At 36.7% G+C, this 18,530-nt stretch overlaps 3 pseudogenes; all 3 read right to left on the reverse strand.

Annotated features, from left to right (window-relative positions):
- Nucleotides 1–3,799: 3,799 nt before the first annotated feature.
- On the reverse strand, nucleotides 3,800–5,931 carry LOC149212816 (uncharacterized; annotated as a pseudogene).
- LOC149212817 (uncharacterized) lies at nucleotides 5,748–6,901 on the reverse strand (annotated as a pseudogene).
- Nucleotides 6,902–13,015: 6,114 nt separating this feature from the next.
- Nucleotides 13,016–13,829, reverse strand: LOC149212818 (disease resistance protein Roq1-like; annotated as a pseudogene).
- Nucleotides 13,830–18,530: the final 4,701 nt, after the last annotated feature.

An 18,530-nucleotide genomic window follows, 5' to 3' on the forward strand; every position in this document is an offset into this window, starting at 1 on the left:
TATGAACATTTCTTGAGTAAAGCAGATCTTTACCAAGGCAATTTGATGTGAAGATGATGAGACTGAGAGGTATCAAGCAGATCTTGACCTCTTTAGGGGAAGTTAGTAAGTGACTTGGGAAATGAGAAGAAAGGGGAATTAGACATGCCTCGCTTGATCTGAACCAGCTGAAAAATGCCTCAAAACTGTGATCTGAATAAATATGACACTTGAAAACATGACCTGGATCACATAACTTGATTCTGCAACCACAAAACTACTTACCCAGCCTACTTACCTAGCATTTTTTCTTCTTTTTGGTTTGGGTGCACTTGAACTAGCAAACCCAGCTTTTCAACTTTTTCTTTCACTGTCCTCCTATCTACATCTACACTTATTTCATCCAGGGGCTCAGATTAAGCTATTGAGCACCCTTGCTTCTCTACCTATCTACAAATCTGCCAAGATTAAACTGTTTGGACAGATAATGATTCTCTATATTCTACAACAGGAAATTGAAACCTGGGGAGGCCAAGATTAAGCTGTTTGGCCTTCCCTCTAACTGAAACTCTTCAAAAATGGATAACTGATCAAAATTGGAATACAACAGTGGCATTTAGACTAGCACACTCTCATGGATACTTCTCAGGCCATCTGGAAATATGGAGCATTGCAGCATGCAAAGAATGACATATTTGGCATGTAAAACTGTCAATCATGAAAAATGAACACCTGTTGCAACAGGAGGCTAACAAGCTTCATTATTTCTCTTGACCGAACAAGTGCCCCTCTAGGAGCCTCTACTAGTTTGAGCAGTAACAGATCTCAAGCACTTTGTTTCTTCTTCTCCCCCTAGTTATCTTTGTTCTCGAGAGGAGATTATACCATTAGGGCTTACCCATTCATAACAACACTTTCCATGTGAGAATTGGGTTGTTGTTAAACCTCCCCTATTTAACTGGAAATATTAGCCCATCAGTTGTGAGGTTTTCCTAAGCATTCACTTTAGAGGTTCTAACATAGTAGTTTGTTTTCTCTTCTAAACCAAGTCTGCTTTTAGGCTGAGAAGCACACAAGTTGTGAGGATTTTCACATACTTGACCCTCCTCTCATTTCTTGTTCAATATTCATTCATCATGTCTAGTAAGCCTAAAAACAAAATTGTGGTATCTGTAAAATCAAAGAAGTTCAATGACCCCAATCATGATCATCCCAATGCTTGTCACATGCTTTCCACATCTAGAAAGAAAAGAAAAAACTATTCTTACCTACTCCATTATTCCCTAGAACAAAACTACTATTGGCATAGCCCCAAACTTAGAAGTAATTGTTCATTAAATAATGAATCCATACAGGTGAGGATAGTTTTAGATCTGGAGAATATCTATTGACGGATCCCCTGATGATGGACTCACTTGGTAGTCCAAAATGTTGGGTTCACAAAACTCTATAACAGGTCATTCCTCCTCTATCTAAAAGTAATTGTTCAGTTACTTAGAATTCCAACTACAGAGGTTTAAAATACTATGACATAATACAAAATTGACTAAAACATATGCTGACCAATAGTGTCCTCAGATTTAGAATTTTCTCTCTCAAATTAGGATCATTGGGAAAAGAAAAAAGAGACAATTCAAGTGACCTAGAACTATATGATTCCCTCTTCCATGTCCATGTAGATCCCCAAATAACCAATGGAAAATAAACAATTTTCAAGTTTGCAAATACGTTTTGTAGATGAGTGGACCATCTAAGATCTATTTGTGGGAAATATTAAGAGAGCACAATTTACAAATGGGTGGACCATATGAGATATATTTGTGGGAAATATTAAGAGAGCACAATTTCAGATTCATGGAAACAATATTGATGAATTGATTCAAAAACTTCATACATATGGACAGATCCTTAAACAAGACCTCAATCTAAATGAGGGCACATATCCATCTAAAATAATACAACAAAATATCACATCTAACATGGGTGAAAAGGAAACAAGTAAAAATGGATACAATGTGTAAAATGTGATTTCATTCTTCATTTGTTAACAAACCCATGCTTTCTATGCCAATTTCAACTTCAAGCCCCAATCTCTAACAATATGAGATAAGGCAAGCATCCTAGCCTGGGCTAGTGACAAATCTATACAATCTAATGCTTCACCATCTTCAATATAAAACAACCATAAAGATGGACATGGAAGAACTGAGATAACCTGTTTGAATAATGATAATTATGTCCTTTTTTTTTAAATATGCAAATCTAGAGTAGGTGGTCTTTATGCTCTGCTACTTAAGGGTTGTGAAAACACAAATTTGGGAAAGATTTGAGACAAGAATACTAGTGGACTTGGCCTACATTTAAAAGATTAAAAATTAGAGCCAAAAATGTCCCCAGTGATAAAGTTACTATAATTTAATTGACAATATCTCAATGTAAGACACAATAAATGCCCATTGCTTTTCATCAAAAATACTTGTCAGTATCAATATTAATGTGCCAAGATTAAACTTAGAAGGTAGAAAATCACAATCTATTTATTTATTTATGATGCAATCCTTTTAGCATAATCAAACAAGGTCTTTAACTTCAACATAGGACTCATGATTTGTAAGGGTCAAGGAAGTAGTATTGCACTAAGATTTCATTGTAGCATGGTGCTTTGCTTTTCTTGATATTTTTCTATATTTCAACAGTTGTCAAAGAAGCATTAATTAGTGTTATATGTTATTTCCTTATCGTGTTTCCTTTGCAACACCTAGTGCATTTTCTAGATTATATTTTTTCAATCAAGATGGGTAGGAGTAGAATACCAACCATTGGAAAAAATATTTGTTTAATGCAACACTAATTAAAACATATAAGATCGAACTTAGAAAATTACTGTGTGTTGAATGCGATGTTGACCAGAAGAAACAAGAAGCAATGAGCTTGTGTGGTCTGAATGTCAGAACCATAAAAGTAAAACACATTTAACGAAAGGAACTTTATTTCTTAAAGCTTCAAAGGGTAGGACAAATGTATCAAGGCTCGAAGAAAGATTAAGATATAACCATTTTCTATTTTGAATTCATGTTTAACTTACAATCATGTTTTTCTTCGGGTATCAATAATAGCTTGAATATATTTCGTGTTATAATCATGCATGCACTTAAATAAGGTTTTTTTTTCTGGAATACAAAAAATTGGTTTTCTTCCTCTACTCCCCCACTCTAGCTGTAGCATAAAAGAGGTGGTGAGATTCCACATAAATGCTTCCCAAAAAATATTAGTAACAACACCTTTAATAATATTTTCTTCACTAATTACCTGTGTGCATCAAATATATTCACCATAAACCATGGTAGTGAACACTGAAAACAAAGTTCTCAAATTAACCCAAATTATATCATCAGTACATGCTTCACAAGATATTAAAAGCTAGTTCCAGTGCTTCTTAAGTCAAACCCATATTATTATACATCATAAAATAGAACATATATTAGCTCAAAGCATGCATTATATTCAAATCCTTCTCAAAATATTTTGAAGTAAAAAAAAACTACAATGTGACAGTTTACAGTCAATGAATCAATTGTCCCATGTGAACTCATAAAAATGTAGGTTGGTAGTCACGTCATGATTATGAAACTTGGTATATTCTTTGTATATACAACATAATTTGGTGCATTTTAGGGCTCACAAGACATTTAGAGCGAATATCAAGTCCGACATATGTAATCTAAACTCACAATATATAAAAGGTCTATCTAGAGATTCACATTAATTACTAACTCAGAAGATACTCCAAATGCACAAAATATCAAGAGAAGCTCAAATATCAAGAAATTGCTCCAAAGAAAGATGAACAGAGAATTGACTTCCTACTAGTGCAAAGAGATCGATCAATTTTAATGTGCCCTGGATTGATTGAACTTGTGGCAACAATCTTTAAGTTCTTGGTGATATAGAATTTGGTTTCCCATTAATGTCTCCTTATTATAAGAGTTCCCTTCTCCTGAACATATCAATTTAACCTTGGAGAATGACCACGAAGCTTTGCTTTTGCCAACTCAGTAGCACTCATGTAACTTGGAATTGATGGAGTTCCTTGAAAGGCATCTTCAGTATGCTCAGTTTTAGCACATCCAAATGAACTGCATCTTCTAGTAGGACTTATGCTCTACCACAGGAGTATCTACCTCACTCTTGGAGGTTAGTTCTACACTATCATGCTTGGTGGGTTGAAATTCTCCATTTTTGAAGTTATCCTTTGCTGCAACGGGGCATCCTCTCCGGAAATTCATTCAGTTGGACTTGTTGATTGCAAAACTGGAGATATCTCTTGAACAACTGGAACTGTCTCGTTCAAAAATACATGTTGAACCGATTCATCATTTCTAGTTATATTCATAGAGGCTCATGTTGTACATTCCATGTTGAGTTGATCAAAAATAGTATCCAAAGTCAGCTTTGAAACCTTTCTCATGTTGTGCTTGGACATCTGAGGTTCCAGATGGTGTGTTACTGAATCCATTATTGAATTTTAAACGTTTCTCATCTTGCACTTAATTTTCTCAACCTCTACCTCTAATGACACAATCCATCCCTGGAGCTGAAATTTTTCTCAAGATGCATTTAACCTTATCCATTTCTACCTCTGGTTGCTTTGACACAGACTCCACCATTGGATGTGGTACCTTACTCAAGTTACTCTTAACAAGTGTTGAGTTTAACCCCCTTCTAAAACTCCCTTTAGGTTTCTCAGTTTCGATCTCATGGTTGATCAAAGACAAAATCTACTGTTGATTTCAACACCTTTCTCAACCCACACTTTGGTTTCTCAAATTCCATATCAAGCTGATATGAAATATGCTCGTGAATTGAATTGGGGGTACCTTTCTCAGACCGCAAATTGGCCTTCCTACCTCACCTTAGTTCAGGGTACACTCTCTCTTATGTTCTTATAATATTTGAGCTATTACTTGTTTGCCCACATGACTCGAAGGTTGAGTACACATCCAACGTTTCAACGGGACCCATCCAGAATTGGAATCATCAGAATCACAATGAATTCATAGAGAGTTGGCCATGGGTGCATACTCTATAGTCTTTATCATTAAAGTATCAAATAATATTAATATCGTTTCAATGCAATTGAATGATATTAGAGAAAAGAAAATAAATAATAAGAGCAAGTGAATTGTGCTGAACTACTAATGAAAATTTAAGGTTCGATTGATGACCAAATGCATTTGCTAACAACTGGTTAGTTCGTGAAGTACTACTGACCATAAATTTTTTACAGTGAAAAGATTATTGAATGTTGCACAAATTTCAAGAATGTTCACACCTCATCTGTTGCCACAATTGTTCCACTACTTCCATCCCAGTGCAGTTTGGAGGCATCGTGTGGCATTATACAGACTACTGAAGGTGCATAGCTATAAAATATCAAGCATCTAAGTAATAAAACATCACAAGTGCCACAATTGTTCCACTACTCCCATCCCAGTGTAGTTTGGGGCATCAAGTGGCGTTATACAGACTATTGTGGGTGCATAGCTATAAAATATCAAGCATTTCAGTAATAAAACATCGCAAGTCTTTCTTATTTCAGAATATTGCATAATAATTACAATATGAGACAACTGCATCCTAATAAACATAAATCATTAAAATGAAAAAGTTTCTTGGAGAATAAAATACATTATTTACAACAACTTTTAGTTTCTTCATATTAAAATTTGCACATCACATGACATTGGTGATGTTCATTTATCAAACACAATCCCTGGTTGTTACAAAGACTGTGCTCCCTGGCTCAAGCAGAATTCTTTCTCTGCCACGCTGGAGGCCATGGCAGCTACAAGAAGACCCTGAGGGCCTACATTTTATCAAGACCAACCTAGCACCTGGTGATTGCCCATTAGCATTTGCATACTTGCCTAACATATCTGACTTGGTCTTCATTTTTTATGGCTCTGCATCATTCATATAATTATTCCAATTGACTTTGATGTGCCACCGATAATTTATCAGATATTTGAATTATTTAAAATATGTCGATGATTAAATTAGAGCAACCCTCCACATCAAGATACTTGAGCTTCGTTAAATTCCTGAAGCTATTTGGAAGCCTCTCCAAATTATGATAGCCTAAGAGATCGATGTGTTGGAGGTTACTTAAATTAACAAAGGACTCCGACAGCCTTTCCAAATCGTGGCAATTTGAGAGATTGATATACTCGAGGTTCATCAAATCACCAAAGGTAGTCAGCAAGTCCTCCAAATTGTGGCAGCCCTGCATATCAATGTGTTGGAGATATCTCAATTCACTAAAGGAATCGGGTAACCTCTGCGGATCGTGGCAACCTGAGAGATTGATATGTCAGAGGTCCCTCAAATCACCAAAGGAATTTGGTATCCTCTCTAAATTATGACAGCCCCACATATCGATGTGTTGGAGGCACCTTAAACCAAAAATGGAATCTGATATCCTCGCCAAATCGTGGCAATCTGATAGATTGATGTGTCGGAGTTGCGATAAATATCCGAAACTCGGCAGCATCTCCAAATTGCAGCAAAATGAAAGATCAATATGTTGGAGCCCACTGAAAAGAGCAAAGAATTCTAGCAGTGACTTCATTTTTGAACAGTCTGTTAACACCAATTTTGTCAACGATTGCAAAAGACAAAATTTTTTCTGGAAATTTAGTCAGATTAACTTGTCCAGATACAAACTTGCCGACAACAAAGCGTTCGAGGTGCTTCAGCCGCCCTATGAATCTTGGAAGGTTGGAGAGAGGAGCATTAATCTCTAACTCCCTCAACTGCAAAGGTGCCTGCAAAAATGTTCACCCGTTGTTTCAATTATAAATACATAGTAATACCAACACTATGTAAAACTCTTTCTTATCCTTCTCACACTGTCTGGTGCCATAATAGTGATAAACACACAAACATTGTTAGGAATTTCTGATAATTCTAGAACACATAAACAAAGAATAATGATCTATTTTAAACACAGGAAACAGAGTTTTTTCACACACCAAAAAAAAAAAAATTTGCATTCATTAACAAGACTATTGTTACAAAATTCTTCCTCCAACAGAGGGATTACACCAAGCTTGCTTCAGAGGCAGTCCGAAAAGAAATTTCACTCTGTCTCTCCTGGAAAATACACTGCTCTGTTCCTTCTTACTTTACACTGTTGTGCATTACTAAAACATTATGTCTGTGCTTGCAAAGTTACACTGTTGTGTGTAAAAACCTTTTTTTTCATTCACGCTGTTGCGTATTACCCTTTTGCATTACATATTCAACAAAAAACAAAAAACATTACATTTACCTTTCACTTGTCCTGTAAAAAAGGAACTACTCCAGTGAATAAAAAAACAATAAAATTAAATTCTTTACCTACTTTCAACAACCATAATTAATTATATTAATTACATTCAACATGGTGATTTTTTTTGTTTTAACCGTAGAATACGGTTGTCTGAAATATCGCACGGAAGATCCAGGGACAGGCAGCAATGAAGTACCCTCAAAATTTTCAGAATAGATTGCATTAAATTCTCATGAGCTACCATAACCGTTGATATGGCCCACATTAATCGAACGGTTATCGCAATTACCCGGAGGTCCCTTTTTACCGAACTTTACCTGTCGGGGAAATTTGTTTTGAAAAATGCTCATGCAACGTGTCAGCCTATGGGTGTGATCATTGCCCTTGGAGAAATACCATCATTCAGCAAAAAGTGGTGCGGGGAACTTTGGCGGTTTGACCTGTAGTTGAAATTAGTATTTCAACACTCCCCTTTAATTTCAACTACTGGGTTATTAGTCATACCCATACATTTCCTCAAAAACTCAAAACTTTTCTGCCCCAATGGTTTGGTCAGAATATTTGCAACCTGCTTCTGAGTTCTGCAGTGTTTTAAGACAACTTCTCCATTGTTTACAAATTCCTTGATGTAATGAAACTTTGTGTCAATGTGTTTCGTTCTCTTATGAAACACATAATTCTTGGATAATGCACTAGCTGAGCTATTGTCACAAAAAATCACAGTTCCTTTTGCTTGTTGTTGGCATAAACTCCTTAATATCCTTCTCATCCAAATTGCTTGACATGCTGCTGCTGTAGCTGCCACATATCCTGCCTCTGTTGTAGACAACGCTACAATAGGCTGTTTTTTAAAAGCCCATGAAATAGCTCCTGAACCCATGTGAAAAACATAACCGAATGTACTTTTCTGATCATCTACACTTCCAGCCCAATCACTATAAGTGTATCCAATTAAATCTAAACATTTTGAAGTAGTATATTAAATGCCAAACCTTTTAGTACCTTTAATATACCTCATAATCCTTTTTTCTGCCTACCAATGTGCTTATTTTTGCCTCTCGATGAATCTGGAAATCAAACTAACAGCATGCATTATATCCGGCCTAGTTTCAGTCAAATACATGAGGCTGCCAACTATGCTCTTGTACAAACTAGGATCAAAATCCTTGTTGTTGTCCACTTTGCTGAGTTTTAATCCCATCACTATGGGAGTGATTGTTGCTTTGCTCTCGTGCATATTTAATCTTTCCAACACTTCATTAACATATTTCGCTTGTGAGATAAAAATCCCATTTCCATTTTTTTCTACTTCTATTCCTAAGAAGTATCTCAGCAAACCCATGTCAGTCATTTCAAATTCTTCTTTCATGACTGTTTTGAAATTTTCAATAAGATAATCATCATTACTTGTGAAAATAACATCATCAACATATAACACAACAATTAGTAATTTACCATCCTTTTCTTTGATGTAGAGGGTGGGTTCTCCCTCACACTTTTAAAATCCATTTTCCAGTAGACAGGAATCTATCCTACTGTACCACGCTCTTGGTGCTTGCTTCAGCCCATAAAGAGCTTTCTTCAATCTGCACACTTTGTGCTCTTGACCTTTCTTTTCATAGCGTAGAGGTTGTTCAATGTAAACCTCTTCCATTAACACTCCATTTAGGAATGCTAACTTCACGTCCATTTGGTAAACTTTCCACTTGTTTTGTGCTGCTATGGACAACACTACTCTCACGGTTTCCATTCTAGCAACCGGTGCAAAATTTTCCTCATAGTCTCTCCCATGTTGCTGCTTATATCATTTGACACCAAGTCTTGCCTTGTGTCTTTCTATTTTGCCTTCAACATTACTCTTGGTCTTGTAGACCCATTTAACTCCAATGACTTCTTTTCCTTTTGGTAGTTCAACTAAATCCCATGTCTTATTTCTTTCTATGGCATTGATATCCTCATCCATAGCTTCTATCCATTTCCTATCCTTAATTGCTTCTTCAAAATGAACAGGGTCATCAACATGAAAATATAAAGCAAACAAAGAGTTCACACCTTCCTTTGCTTCCTCTTGTTCATAAATGTCACTTAAATTTCTAAACTTCTTACCTCTTTCATTTGGTGTACAAGTGCTTGAAGAAGCACTTGAATTTCCTCCTTGTGGTGTGCTTGGAGAAGCACTTTCATTTCTCCTCAAGGGTGTCTCTTGCTGCCCTTGTGTTGGTGCTACTATTTGGGGATGTATTTCAGCCATCTCCTCATCATCTTCATCATGTGACAAAGAGTTTTTAACATTCACTATTTTCTCTATGCTTCCATCCCAAGCTTCCTCCTCAATGAACTAAACATCTCTACTCACAATAAGCTTCTTGATGGATGGGTTATATAACCTATAAGCTTTGGATTCCTCACTGTATCTAATGAAAATACATTTCTCCCCTTTTCTATCCAACTTCTTCCTTAGTTGATCTGGAATGTGTGCATAGGCCACACATCTAAAAACTTTCCTATGGGTGACTCCTTTCTTTGTCCCACTCCATGCTTCTTCCGGCACTCTGTTCATGACTGCCTTTATAGGGAATATATTCAAATGTACGCTGCATAGTGTACAACTTCAACCCAATAATCATTTGGAAAATTCTTTGCCTTTAACATACTCCTCGCCATATTCATGATTGTCCTATTCTTACTTTTGGCAACTCCATTTTTTTGCGGAGTGTACCTAGTGGTAAATTGCTTATGAATTCCATTTTCTCTACAAAAATGTAGAAATTCTTTGGAGATATACTCACCTTCTCTATCAGTTCTTAGAACTTTGATATGCAGCCCACTTTGGTTTTATAAAAGTGCTTTGAAATTGTGAAATCTTTCAAACACTTCACTTTTGTTCTTAAGGAAATAAAGCCAAGCTTTTCTAGTAAAATCATCAATAAACGTTAGCATATAGTGGCTGCCTGCAAGTGATGGAGTTTGCATCGGTCCATATAAATCTGAGTGGAAAATCTCTAAGGGTGCTTTTGCCCTTATGCTTTTCCTAGATGGAAAACTTTCTCTGTGTTGTTTCCCCAAGATACAACCTTCACAAAGGCTGTCTGATTTCTCTATCAATGGTAATCCTCTTACAATTCCTTTTGTATTCAACAAGTTAAGACCTCCAAAGTTGAGATGTCCAAATCCCAAGTGCCACAACCAATTTTCATCTTTTGGTTCGCTTTAGAAAGCCTCTTGTGTCACTGTTGTTATTTCTTCTCCATTTTTTAAATCTGCTTTCATTCTGAGAGGGAACATCCTATTCCTTGTCATCTTCACTTCAGCAATACATTGTTTGCTGGGAGTTTTATCCATGATGGTACATACATCATCCACAAAGAAAACATTGTACCCCTTTTCAATAATCTGTCCAATACTTATGAGGTTACATTTCATTCCAGGAACATAATAAACATCTGCTATGGTTTTCTTTTAACCTTTCTTTGTTAAGACATTTACTTCTCCTTTTCCCATAACATAAACTTTATTATCAGTCCCTAGTGTGACTTGTGACTTCATACTCTGATCTAACATAGAAAACAGGGCCATGTTTCCTGTCATATGGTTACTTCAACCGGAGTCTAGAAACCATACATCTTCACTCTTTTCTTCAGTCATATTATAGGCTAAAAACAAATTATCTTGGCTGATATTTTCTCTAGTGAAATTTTCACTAGTTATATTACTCATATCATGCCGCTTCTTCCTACATTCATTTGCATAATGCCCATATTTTTTGCAATAGTGACATTGGACATTGGATTTATCATACCTTTGTCCTTGAGCATGATGTTGTCCACTTTGTTGGCTGCTGCCTTGGCCTTGGTTCTAATTTGGATTGCTGCCTCTTCCTTGAGCATTTGCTGGATTGTTTCTTCCACCTCTGTTTTGGCTTCTGCCTCTTCCTCTCTTGTTTCCTCTACCTTGACCTCTTCCTCTTCCAAAGAACATCTGGGTCTTAAAGGCATGTTCTAGAGATGAGTTTTCATTTCTACTCATCTCTGCTCATGTGTTATCAATGATGCATGTAGTTCATCAACTAAGAAGTTTGTGAGATCCTTTGTCTCTTCTATGGTGGTGAAAATCACATCAAACCTTAAGGGTAGGATCCTCAATAGTTTCTCCACAATCCTCCTTTCTTCAAGAATCTCTCCGTGAGACCTTATCTGTGTGACTATTCCAATCAAATGTGTGAAGAATGACTCAATATTATCTGACTCCTTCATGCAGAGAGTCTCAAAATCTCTCCTCAGCAACTATAGTTTTGCTGTCTTCACTTTCTCCATGCCTTGATAGGCTATCTTGAGAGTTTCCCATGCTTCTTTGGATCTCTTGGCTGCTGCTATCCTTGGAAACACACTCTCATGCTCTACTTGATACAAAAAGTAGAAGGCTTTAGAATCCTTCTTCTTATTGCTCTTCAACAGATCTCTCTCTGCCTGAGTTAAATTATTAAACTCATTTTCATCTGCTAGTTCTTCAAAACCATCCTTAACAAATTCCCATAAGTCTTGGGAAGCAAGCAAAGCTCTCATAGTTATTCCCCAATAGTCATAGTTTTTTCCATTAAATTGTGGGAGTTGAGTATTACAGATACCAATGCTAGTGCTAGTTCCTGCCATTCTTGCACTCTTAACTATGCTTCAAAATACTTGACTGTGTATTTAAAATAGCCGACTGTCCTCAACAGTAACACAAAAACCTAACTTGAGAAATACCTTGGATTCTTTCTTGACTGAGTCTTCACTCTGCTAGAGAAGCTGTTGCGACAAGAAATCCTTCCTTCAGCTTCTTTGACACCATCAAAGAGCCTGGACAAGCTCTAATACCATGTTGGGAATTTCTAATAATTCCAGAACACATAAATAGAGAATAATGCTCTGTTTTTAACACAGGAAACAGAGTTTTTTCACCCACCAAAAAAAAACTTTTGCATTCATTAACGAGACTGCTGTTACAAAATTCTTCCTCCAATAAAGGGATTACACCAAGCCTGCTTTAGAGGCAGTCCCAAAAGAAATTTTACTCTATCTCTCCTAGAAAATACACTGCTCTATTCTTTCTTACTTTGCACTGCTTACTAAAACAATCTGTCTCTGCTTGCAAATTTACACTGATGTGTGTAAAAACCTTTTTTTTCATTCACGCTACTGCGTATTACCCTTTTCTATTACATATTCAACAACAAACAAAAAACATTACATTTACCTTTTACTTGTCCCGTAAAAAAGGAACTACTCCCGTGAATAAAAAAAAACAATAAAATTAAATTCTTTACCTACATTCAACAACCGTAATGAATTATATTAATTACATTCAACATGGCGATTTTTTTTTTTAACCGTAGATTACGGTTGTCTGCAATATCGCACGGAAGATCCAGGGACAGGCAGCAATGAAGTACCCTCAAAATTTTCAGAATAGATTGCATTAAATTCTCATGAGCTACCATAACCGTTGATCTGGCCCACATTAATCAGACGGTTATCGCAATTACCCGGAGGTCCCTTTTTACCGAACTTTACCCACCGGGGAAAGTTGTTTTGAAAACTGCTTATGCCACGTGTCAGCCTATGGGTGTGATCATTGCCCTTGGAGAAATACCATCGTTCAGCAAAAAGCAGTGCGGGGAACTTTGGCGGTTTTGACCTGCAGTTGAAATTAGTATTTCAACAAACATTAATCCAACATATGTCTATTTACTTGTGATTTTTCTTCCCACAATGTTTTTAATATGCTCCTTGACACTTGTAGAACCCTTAGATTCCTCATGGGGATCCATGAAGGTAGTGAACGCTTGGGACACTTGTTCCACTGTAGCCATATCAGACTTCTTGGGAAGTGCTCCATTGGACTTCTCAAAAGGCGTTCCAAAATAGCATTTTCAGTATCAAGAAGTTGCAAGGTCCTCATATCAATATAGCCGCCAAATGCATAAGCAATAGCCAAGATAATATCAATATCATCAACATTATCACCTGGAACGATTCTAATTCCCCGCAGAGTTGTTATTTGTTTATCATTTACAGTTGTTACCTGGCCATTTTGTACAGTTGTCATGTATTCATCATCAAAGAATGATAGATATTACATTTCATTTTTTCGAAAATGATAAAGATAAAATTACAAAATTGAATCTTGATACAGGTTTATTCTTAAAAGTTGTTGTTTACTTTTCCTTTCTGGAAAATATAAAATTGCAAAATCAAATAATCTATAAGATCTATGATTAAGCACTTATAGATAATTGCTCCAACATATCTGTATAATGCATAAGACGACCAGGCACCGAAGTATCAACAATAGCTCTTCCAAAATCCCTAGGGTGATCGTGCATTTCTATATTATTTTCGTCGTCCACTCCCAAAAGACACCTGTGTTGTAGAGTACGAAACCCGGAACAACCTTCCCAGCCAGCCCCGTCCCATATTCTTATGGCAGTATCCCTTTTTCATCCTATGAAAAAACACGCACTGTCTAAGAACATGTGTTGTTCCTCCCTGTTGAGGTTCAGGTAACTAAGTTGAAGTTTTTTTGTGTCTCACTTCAAAGTACTTGTTGAATTCTATCCAATAGGTATTTTCAAATGATGGGTCGTCTTTATCATTGAGAAGTGCCCCAAACACTCTTAAAAATAAAGGCAACTCTTCACAGGCTTCTAAGAAGTTATTTACTAGAGATGCAAATTCTGGATGTGGATATGGCCTGTTGAAGGCATGGGTGCAGAAAAGCTCTTGGGGGTGTTGATGATTAAGCCTAGTTAACTGATAAATTGATGCATTCTCAACTCCTGAGCTTCTGATCACCCCTTCATCTCAAGATGTAATCAGTACTAAGCTATCTGAGAGGAGAGGAGTTCGAACAGGCAAAAGAGCATCAATTTGATCCAGGTGATCTACATCATCTAAAACCATTAAAAAACGACAAGATGAGAGATGTTTTTTAAGTTCCTATTTACCTTCATCAATATTGTTGTTTATTAGCGCATCCTTTCCAGTCAAGCTTTTAAGAAGTTGCCTCTGCAAAGAATTTAAAAATCCTAGCCTTGCTTTTTCTCTCACATTAGGTAAAAAACAACATTTACTGTAAATTACCCTCTTCTGATCAAAGAGTTCTTTTGCTAGGGTTGTCTTTCCTACTCCGTCGACGCCAACAATGTTAGCTTTTTAACAATGATTCTTCAATGCGGAATAAACATAGAATCAAATGCTTAAATGCCCAAGAAAAATACCTCCAGCCATTAGTGCTTGCTCTCAATCTGTCACTGTTTCTCCCTTAAGTTTTGGCACTGGAAAAACTTTAGATGTACGCTTATCCTTCTTGGATCTAAAAGCCTGCCAGATTTGGAATGGCCGCAACAATAGAACCTCTCACACTCAAAGTTAAATTTCAAAATGATCAGATGGAAGTAGTTTCGGACAATACCATTTAAGCTGAACGAAAACAGTTTTTAAAACATGGCTATTTCTAAAAACATCAAAAATATTCTGGAACCCAAAAGTCCGCAAGGTATAGCAAGGTATAGACTCCCACTGAGTCAACATAGAGAGAGTTCCTAAACGCATGCATTAAACTTGAATTACTCCAGCAAAAAACTTATAAGGAAGAGCACATAACAACGTATAAAAGCTCACGGGAAGAGCACATGACAGCGTATGCTGTACACTATTTAGGAATGAGTAGCGTATAAAAGCTCACGGGGACCGCGTACGCATAATGCCACTCACTTACAAATTCTCTTCACATAAAAATTGTCAAATTTGTACACAGTGGGGACATAACAAACGCAAGCAGAAAATAAAAGAACATAGATAATCTAGAAGGAACTTCCAAGTTCTGCTCTTTCAATTTGATGGTGTAAAACTGAAGGGGATTGAGATGCAAGCTTGGGGACCAAACAGATAAATATATAGCCAAGCTTCCATTAAGCCTCTATTGGCTATGTGTCAGGTGTTCCACAAATCATGGTAGAGAACTCCAGATGGAGTAATGGACCACTTCAGAAGCTCCTAACTAGAAATTAATTCAACTGCACATAGTTTCCTGAATTAATGGAATCGATTGGCAGAGGGAGCTAATTCGGCGGCAGATAGATTCCAGATAGTCAGCAGCCGTTATGGGAGATGGAGCTTAACATTCTCCCACTTAGTCCATACTTCCAATCTGAATGTCTCATCTTAAAACCCATTGATAATCTGTATCAAGTAATAGATACATGAATCATGGCAATAGGTCCTCTAATGATGAGTATTATCTTCCATGTATTACTATGTATTTAATCTTATTATAATTTATGTAGCAACAATTTTTTAATGAATAAACCTTATGTTTATTCCTAGTCCTACACAAATGAGTTTTCTCAAATCAACTTAAGGTGCACATAAATATGAGAAAAACATCACAATAATTAAGAATTTCATTAAAATAACATTGTCCATACAATGAGAAACTACATAATGGAACCAAGTCCCATATTCATTACATGATCCTTGAATTTAAATGGTGGCATGCCCTTAGTCAAAGGATTAGCAATCATCAACTCAGTGCTGACGTGCTCAATGACCACTTTCTTTTCTTTAACACGTTCCCTTATAGTTAAATACTTAATGTCGTTGTGTTTATTTCGACTCCGACTTTTGATGTTTTTAGCCATAAAAACAGCAGCTGAATTATCACAATATATTCTCAATGGCTTAGAGATAGAATCCACAATTCTAAGCCCAAAAATGAAACTCTTAAGCCATACACCATGTAAAGTAGCCTCAAAACAGGAGACGAACTCGGCTTCCATAGTGGAAGTGGCAATCAAGGTTTGCTTGGCACTCCTCCATGATACAACTCCACCGACCATCATAAAAATGTAACCTGATGTTGATTTGTGTGAATCAACACATCCAGAAATGTCAAAATCTGAGTAGCCAATTACTTCCAAGTTGTTCGTCCATCTATACATAAGCATGTAGCCTTTAGTTCCTTGAAGGTGCCTCATTACTTTCTTTGCAGCTCTCCAGTGGTCTAAACCTGGATCACTCTGATATCGTCCCAACATTCCCACAACAAATACAATGTCAGGTCTTGTGCAGACTTGAGCATACATTAGGCTTCTGACAGCAGAAGAATATGGAATGTTCTTCATTTGTTCCCTTTCAAAGTCGTTCTTCGGGAATTGGTTCAAATTGAACCTATCACCCTTCACAGTGGGAGCTACACTTGGTGAACAGTCCTTCATCCGAAATCTCTCTAAAATTTTATTAATATAGGTTTCCTGTGAAAGACCCAAGATGCCTAGAAATCTGTCTCAATGGATCTTAATGCTAATGCCATAAGATGCCTCACCCATATCCTTCATATCAAAATTTTTAGAGAGGAATTGTTTCACCTCATGTAGCAAACCCTTATCATTGGTTGCCAGCAAAATGCCATCCACATATAAAACAAGAAAACAAATTTTACTCCCAATAGCTTTCAGGGATATACATTAATCCATAATGTTTTCTATAAAACTGAAAGAAGAAATTACATTATGGAATTTCAAATACCATTGGCGGAATGCTTGTTTTAAACCATATAATGACTTCTTGAGCTTGCAAACCAATTGCTCACCATCACTAGAGGGGAATCCTTCAGGTTGTTTCATGTAAACCTCCTCCTCTAGATCTCCATTAAGAAAAGTCGTTTTCACATCCATTTGTTGCAACTACAAGTCAAAATGGGCTACTAATGCCATAATAACACGCAAGGAATCTTTCTTAGATACAGGAGAAAAGGTCTCTGTGTAGTTGATTCCTTCTTTCTGAGTGAATCCCTTAGCAACAAGTCTTGCCTTGTATATCTCAATGTTGCCCAATGAGTCTTTCTTTGTCTTAAAGACCCATTTACATCCAATGGCTTTTGCACCATCAGGAAACTCAACAAGATCCCAAACTTCGTTACTCTTTATGGAATTCATCTCTTCCTTCATGGCATTGTACCATAGTTCTGATTATTTGCAACTTATGGCTTGTGAAAATGACTCGGGATCATTTTTGGCTCCAATGTCGTAGTCAGATTCTTGTAGATACACAACATAATCATTAGGAATTGCTGATCTCTTTGGTCTAGTAGATCTTCTTAATGTTGTACCATCATCTTCCTGAGAAGTATGTGGTTCAACTTGTTGTTCAAAAGTTCTTGGCAACTCTTGAACTCCTTGATCTACTGGAATATCGTCAGCATCTTGTGGAACTTCAACAATTGGTTGTTCAACACCAATTTGTGCTTGAGGGGTGCTATGAACAATAACCAATCTATCACTTGAAGTGGAAGGTTGAGATTCTGAATGATCCTTCTCAGAAACTATGTTTCTAGTTTGATCGCTCCCACTGATCAAGTCATTTTCAAGAAACTTTTCATTTCTTGATTCCACAATCCTAGTGTTGTGAGATGGACAATAAAATCTATAACCTTTAGACCTTTCAGCATATCCAATGAAATACCCACTAATGGTCCTTGGGTCCGGCTTCTTCTCTTGTGGATTATAAATTCTCACTTCAGACGGGCATCCCCAAACGCACATATGTCGCAAACTCGGTTTCCAACCTTTCCATAATTCAAATGGTGTTTTAGGAACAACCTTTGTTGGAACTCAGTTTAATATATACACTGTTGTCTTAAGTGATTCAGTCCACAAGGAGTTAGGAAGATTGGAGCTGCTAATCATACTCCGCACCATGTCCAATAATGTTCGGTTTCTTCTTTCTGCTACACCATTCTGGTCGGGTGAACCAGGCATGGTGTATTGGGCAACAATCCCATGCTCTTGAAGAAATTTAGCGAATGGCCCAGATGCTTGTCCGTCTTCTGTGTATCTACCATAATATTCTCCACCTCTATCTGATCTCACGATCTTAATTTGTTTGCCATATTGTTTCTCTACTTCAGCCTTAAATATCTTAAAGGCATCTAATGCTTCGCTCTTTTTATGAAGCATGTAGAGATACACATATCATGAGTAATCATCTATAAAGGAGATGAAGTATCTCTGACCATGTGAGTCCATGTCTGGAATACATATATCAGTATGTATGATCTCTAATATGTCCGAACTCCTATTGAAAGTTTTCTTTGATTTGTTGGTCTGCTTTACCTTTATGCAGTCCACACAAGTCTCAAAATTAGTAAAATCTAGAGTATTAAGTATTCCTTCATTTACCAA

The sequence above is a fragment of the Pinus tabuliformis genome, chromosome 1_1 (genome assembly GCF_031772625.1).
Source record: "Pinus tabuliformis cultivar Carrire ecotype Pingquan chromosome 1_1, CPIR1, whole genome shotgun sequence".
Taxonomy (NCBI): Eukaryota; Viridiplantae; Streptophyta; class Pinopsida; order Pinales; family Pinaceae; genus Pinus; species Pinus tabuliformis.